Source organism: Phyllostomus hastatus, unplaced genomic scaffold, assembly GCF_019186645.2.
Source record: "Phyllostomus hastatus isolate PE091 unplaced genomic scaffold, TTU_PhHast_1.1 phas_contig_80, whole genome shotgun sequence".
Classification (NCBI taxonomy): Eukaryota; Metazoa; Chordata; class Mammalia; order Chiroptera; family Phyllostomidae; genus Phyllostomus; species Phyllostomus hastatus.
In genome coordinates this window covers 54,509,862-54,517,166 of record NW_025333960.1, presented here as the reverse complement: position 1 = coordinate 54,517,166, position 7,305 = coordinate 54,509,862, and positions in this window count along the sequence as shown.

Here is a 7,305-nt window from a genome sequence, read left to right as displayed (position 1 = left end):
GAATGTTCAGTGTTGGGTGTGAATAATAATGCTTACCTTCCTAGCGGCTCTTAGCAGAACAGACTGGAGGAAGAGGAGAGAAATAAAATACTTTGAGCTCCGTTGAGCTTGTTACATTATTCTAATTAGGTTGCTTCATTTCCATTCACGCGGCTCTAAGACACCATTTGTTTACCCAAACCGATGCGGGGGAAGATTAGGATACAATTCATCATTCCTGACACCCTGGGGAGTTACAGTGACTTTGAAACTGTGACCATCGGATGGAAGGCCTGTGAAGGGCAGTTCTCTCCCCGCGGTACCACTCACGTCTCAAACCACCGATTCTCTCCGTCACCATTAAGTCGCTTGTCTTCTCGGCCCTGACTCCCTGCACGGAGAAAGCAGGGGCGGCGGCGGGGAAGGACCTGGGAGCTCCCGCAGCAAAGCGGTGGGCCTGGGTAAGGCCGAGGGGAAGGAGAGGGCCCCTGCAGGGGTGGGGGGTGTTGGAGTTTTTCTAAACACAGTGCAGGTCCTCTGTTTCTTTTCATTGCTTCTTCAGTTGGAGGCGAAGGTAAGAGAGAGAAAAAAGACTGTAGCCCCAAGGCCGATTGGATTGCTAAGGATGCGGTCTTGCAGGTTTGGATTTCCAGGGGGCACGAGCAGGTGAGCGCGTCCGCAGCCGCGGAGGGTTTTGTAGAGCAGCCGTGTCACAGCCACATCACAGCCACCTCCGCACAGACCCCCTACTGCCCCTGGCGCCGGCCGTGGCCTCCCTGCGCGGGGCGGGGGCGGGGGCTGACCCGCGGGGCAGCTGGGCGCTGGGCGTCCTGGGGCAGACTCCGCACCATTGTTCTTCAGTGAGCGGCAGTTTCAGCCTTCGTTCACTCCTTTTGTGCTCTTGACGGTGCCGTCATTTTGTTCTCAGATTAATACCAAGTATCATCATCAATATCCCGTGGAAGTGCTACTTAACGAAAGTGCTCTGGTCGTGACATCGGCCACATAAAACCTTGGTTAGGTTTTCCAATCAACTGCATTTCAAATGCAGAATCATAGAATACGGAGTTCGTCCGCGTGTGTACCGTATCCTAATCGAAGAGGTTCTGGTCTGGTTGAAATAAAGAGAACCTCTTAAAAGTGATGGAGAGCAATAGGACCAAATGCTCCTCTTCCCAAACTTGAGTCCCCGTCTGGCTGACACAGCAAAGCCTCGGGCTCTGCTTTCGTGGGCAGTCAGGAGGACACGCGGGGGTCCACGCGACTGACGGGTCCTGCAGCCACGTGGCTGCGGCTCGAACTGCAGGGCGCAGACCGGTGTTACCAGGTCATTCTCATGGCACTGCCTTCAGAAAGCAAAGATGAAGGAAAAAAACTGGCATGTGAGTCCCATGACTTCTGAATTTAATTTTCTTCAGTTCCAAACTGTAAGAGAACCAGCTCCCACTGGGAGATGCACAGGACCCACGCCCACGGATAGGTTCTCCCGTGGGGAATCAGGACTGCAATGTGCCTAGGCCGCTTTGAGTCTTGCTCTTGCTAAAAAAACTCCCTCACCCTGAATTGAGGACATTTACTGCAAAGGAACTTCCTAAAATCCATGCTAAACCTTCCAAGGATGAATGTAACCATTTCAACCACTTTTGCCTTTTCATTTGCAAACATCCTTCTTCTGTGATGTGATTAGCGGCATGGGCTCCTTTGTTTTCTGTAAAAGGGAACCACCTACAGCGAACCTGTGCAGAATAAGTGCGGACCCTCATGGAATGTGCCCAGAGAGAGAAATAAAGGCCTGTTGTGGCGGAGGCCGAGGCTTTTTGCTCCCCTGGAGAGCGAAGCCGCCAGCCCTTTTCCTCCGCTGGACTGGGCAGTCCGTGTGAGTGTCTCTCCCCATCCACGACGTCGAGGTCCCCACGAGCTGGGGTCGTGAAAGAAAAGGTGCGCCCTTAGGGAAACGCCGTGAGCCAGGCCTGTAGTCTGTGCTGCTTCTTGAGGTCATGGTCACTGCTTGCCAGGGTGTTGACCACAGCGACACGGGAACAGCACCCACGTTGGCAGCGTGCTTTCCGTACACACCCATCGGAGACGAAGCACCTGGGAATGAGGGGTGCGCAGTCAGCGCGGACACCCCACGTCTACAGCCACAGATTAACATTCATCAAGTGGCAGCAGGAAGCTTCATGCTCATGAAATCTTGACTTTCAGGGCAAAGAGCTTTGCTGTTCAAACTAAAATGGGAAGGGTAGGAGCGTGCATTTTAGATTTGGAGGCAGGCTGCTGAATCGGGAGGTTTTCCAAGGAAAAGGGTCGCTCAGCTCTACCGAGGTCAGGGTCGGACCTCCGTCAAGGAGAGAGAGCACAGGCGAGGTAACCCACCCCTGAGGAGTGTTTGCCCCTGGGCCTCCCCTGGTGCTTGCCTTTCACTTATTGCTGGTTCTTCTTCCACGGAAGGACTGTGTTTTGAGCCATCGTAGTAATGCGGTGCTAACTGCTGGGCCACAACAGTCGGAATAGAGGTTCCATCACCGCTCACGACTGTCATACGCTGTCTTTTCTGTAAGCACAAGCTGAATAGTCGGGTGTGGCCGGAGGGATGTTATTTGAGATCAGCGACTGCAGGTACCGGAGAGGAAGCAGCGAGACCGTCAGAGGGAAAGGCATGTTGCAGGGCAGGGCCAGCACACCCTCAGCCAACCCCGCAGGGGGACCCGGAGCAGGAGCCGAAATGGCCCTGCCTCTGTCACCTGGCTCTGTTTTTACTGGCTGTGGGCTCCGCAGGTGAGGCAGCCAGGGAGGACCGAGGCCAACTCCGGAGGAGCTGACATCTGCGTGCTGTCAGCTAACAGCATCCTCCTTTCTGGTAAGACGGAAACCAGCATATTCAGCACATCGGTGGTTGTATGGCACGTGACCGAGGCCGTGTTTGTCTGCCCTAGCGCATGGGGTTACCACTGCCCTAGTTCAAGGTCACCCTCCAGGACCCGTCCTCTTTCTACAGGGGCCAGAATGGCCAATGGTCGTTAAAGAGAAGTACCCGGGGGCCGGAGTCATTCAGGTCAGGGCGGCAGTTTCTCCGTGAAGGTTACTTAGCCCCTCCCGTCGGCTCTGTCAGCCGCCTTGGTCTCTGAGGTGTGTTCTTGTTGCTTGTTTCCTTTCAGGATCCCTTTAAAAATACAAAAACATTCTTCAATCCTGGGATCTATAAGAACAGGCCACCATCTGGATGTGACTGATGGGCTGCAGTGTGCTCGTCCCTGAGTTGGATTCCGGAGGGTGGCCCTGAGTTCTGTCACCGCTGCCAGCCCAGTGCCCCCTTGCCGTGCGTCGGCACCTTGGCCCAGGGTGGGGGGGCTGGCGCTTAGCCATCCCCCCGCAGGAGGAGGGGTTTGCTCCCTGGCTCCCGCGTGTTCCTGTCCTAACGGGGGATGCGATCATGCTTCAGATCTTCAGATGATAATGTCACCGTGAACCCTGTGTCCAGTGGCCCTCAAGATACTTTGACTTCGCCCTTTCTTCAGTGTTACGGAGTGAGTTCCGTCCTCCCAGAACTGCTGTGATGAAATCCCAACCGTCAGCACCTCCACTGTAACCTTATTTGTGAAATGCAGCCATTGCGGATGTGATTTGTTAGCACAGGGTCACACCGCAAAGGGTGGGAGGCCGCCAGGACCGGTGCTTTTATAGGAGAGATGAACGGAGCCGGCTCTGAATACACACACACACACACACACACACACACACACACACACAGGATGACCATCATGAGGAGGTGGAGGCAGAGGCTGGCCTTCGTCGTTTGAGGGTCTTGTGGTCCCTGTTGCCATGATTGTGCCCAATTCTGTAACGACCTCTCTTTCCATAAAGTGTGGCATAAACAGTGGGCCACCGACAAGCACTCAGAGGTCCTAGTGCTCCTGACACTCTTCCTTCCCCACGGTGACAGTTAGCAGTATGTTCTTGGGACTTCCTCGGGGAGTGTCGCCGTCTGCAGGCGTCCCGGCCACACACACGTGCCCACCCACCCCAGCATGCTCACGTGCGAGGCCTTTCCCTCTCTTCTTCCTGCACCTGCTCTGCGGTCCTGGCATTTCAACCTCACTCCGTTCTGGAGGTGCAGGGAAAGGAGGGAGGACGGTCCCCGGGGCAGGACAGAGGATAACTGACTGGAAGTCTGCATGTACAGTTGCGCCCTGTCCGACCCATCGTCCAGCACGGAATTCACCTGCTCGGCATCCACTGTGCCCAGGGGCGAGGTCTCAGTTTGCATCCCTCAGGAAATGGAGCTTTCTTCATGGGAGAAAAATCCATACTCTGGAATTTGGTTGTCTCCCGGAACAATTTCACCTAGCTTACTTTTCATTATTCTTAAGTGCATCTGACAAGGGATACATCTTACGAATGTACCACCCAATTGCTCATCATGTTTTCATCACATCATTCTTAGAAACATAAAACAAAGGATGGAGAAACGCACGGGGAGTCTCTCACCTGAAGCACGCACTGAGGTTCCCAGCGAGGTGAACAAGATGAAACCAGCTAAACTCCTCGAGGTGAAAGCTCATAGCATTTCCACAAATCAGGGATAACGAGCATATTCCGAGTGCCCCCCAAAATAAAGACACAGATAAGTGACACAGGAAACAGTCTCATACTTTCTTTTTCACTTCTCATTCTCAGTACCAGACTTCAAATGCTTTCAAAACATGGAGGTAAAACTATATTCAACTGAAAATTTTATACCTCACAAAACTATCAATTAGATAAAAGTTCAGTAGAAGGCTTCCAGTTATGGGGGGCTTCTGAGAACTTTTGCTTCCCTGTGCAAGCCTTTCTTAGATTGCATGACAGTGTGTTATAGCCAAACAGAGAATCAAGCCCCCAGAAGTGTTAGATCTGATGTATGAACCTGATTACTTTTAGCTCTAAATGACTGAAAGCCAATAACAAGTAATATATGATAATAATAATAATAATAACAACAACAACAACAACAATGTGGTGATCTTTACTCCTCTGCGTCATAGTTCAGGGGCATAGCTGGCTGTAGCCTCAATGCCATCCACAGTCGATTCTTTCTGTCTTTTAGGCCAGGCTTCCCCTCGTCGTCTCAGGTCTGTCTCCCTTCTGTCGACTGCAAGTGGACGCGACAGACCCAGACGCAGCATCTTCTTATCCTTGTGTGCGCGGGGGGGGGGCGGGGAAAATAAACAATATTGTCAGGCCTGGCTGCTCTTCTTGGCCGAAACTAGTTCCTGGAGCAAAACCGGGATGTAAGGAGCAAGCTGGAGGAAGTGTTGTAAACTACTCAGGACCCAGCTCCTGCCACAGAAGTCCATCCCAAGAAAATCACGTCATCTAGGGGAGGGGTGGGTGATTCCCCCAGATATATATCCGGGGCACAGTGGCGGGGGCGCGGTGAGCCTGGACACTCAGAGAGCAACGGATGCCAATGTGCACCGCACGTAAGGAACCAGGAAGAGTTGGTCCATTTGAAAAACGAATGGGAGAATGAAAATCTCAGGATTCATAAGATTCAGGTTAGAGATCACTGGCAGGGGAGGTAGGGGTGGGAGGTAGTTCCAGTAGAATTCCTGCTGGACCAACAGTTTTTAGAAAGCATTTCATTATGGAGAGAAAAATAAGAAAATAAAGTCAGAACCTCCACTGAAAATCAAAACTTCTAAGTGAAAGAAATATAATCAGGGTACCCTTTTTGATTTGCAGTGAACACTATGTGGTTACATTGCTGTAAACACTAAATATCCACTTTCATTTACGTACATGTACTATGCAGCTCATCAAATGATGACGCCGGGTGGCATGAAAGGTAGCTAAATCTTTGGATCTCATAACAGAAAGTGAATGACTGTCTAACTTTGAGAACTCAGGATGTACCACTCTAAGTAACTTCAGCTTTTTATTTGGGCAGCTACAGCCATCCCTGTAGAGGGTGGGCAACCTGTACCCTTGGAGGGGAAGGGGCAAAGAAACGAGAAGATGAGGCGTTTGTTTTCCATGAATAATCTCTCAGGATTACTTTACTTTTACCCACATGTATGTATTCTTGGACAAAGCTAGCTTCATTTTTAAAAGGTAAGGTCAAGGCCACACTGTTGGCCCCGTGTCAGCGTCAGTCCACACCGTATTTCCGGTTAGGAATGATCAGGTTGTCAGTAATGAGTGAACCTCTGTTTTCCTTGGATTGGCTTTTTCTGAACAAATGATGGCCAAGAAGTATTTGAAAAGAAAACCATCCTTTTCCTTCTTGCATCCCACTAACGCTAAGTTCTTGTCAATGCGTTGGTATTCCCTCTGGCCCAGAGTTGGTGCGGTCCAGGTTGTGGTGTCGTGGGTCACCAGTCGGAGGGAGGAAAAGGAATGGGTGGGCGGGGGTCCTTCCGCCGCTTCTTCTATCATCTGGGAAATTAATAAATAAATGTCTTAGGATTCACCTTCCCACCCGATATTATAAATTGCCTTTAGATAAATAACAGTGACAGAGAAAGAAAATACAGCAAAATTAGTTTATCTGCTCCCCTTCACTTTTCCACAGTTTAAATACATCTTTGCTGGACAAATCCGACAACCTTGAAGGGGGATACAGGGACGCATTACGTCACAAAAGGAGCACACAGCTCGAGAGTGACTGTGAAATCACAGGAGAGGGAGGGAGCGCCTTGCAGCCTGCTCCCGCCCCACCCGCGTTCCTCGGGAACATGCGTGCACGGGTATTTTGGGCCTGTTCTGGTCTGGACTGGTGGGCTCCACCCCCTTCTCCTCCACCTGCTCCGTTTCTCCAGGCACCTGGTTCCTCCCCCAGAAAGTCCCTGGAGCACACAACCCGAGAGAACAGCTTGACGCAGAACAATAGCTCTGCATTTGAGAATTCTTGAAACTGCTTCGGGCGAGGGGGGTGCAATGAAGGATGCTCTGGTGTTACTAGCTGCAGATCACACACTGGATGTTCCGTCTCTCTAACACCTAATCCTTTTCTCTGTGCGTGTCGTGCGGCACTTCTTCAGGGCACTCGTAGTCCTAAAGTGTCTTTTCATCGTGGAGGTTGGGTGTCACTACAGACAAATCTAAACACAATTTTAAGAGCTGTTTACTCAGAGTGTAAATTTTAGTGTGTACTGGAGAAAACTAGTTTTGCATTTTATTGAAAATAAAGTGACTTAAATGATAGCGGCCTAGCTTATTCACCTACTGAAAGTTCTGAAGGTCAAGTCAACGGCCCGATGACACCACCAACTAGTCTCCTTCGGTCTTGCCATCCCGCCACCTTCCGCGTGGTAGCACTCTCAGCCTGAGCGTGTCCCCCTGTGG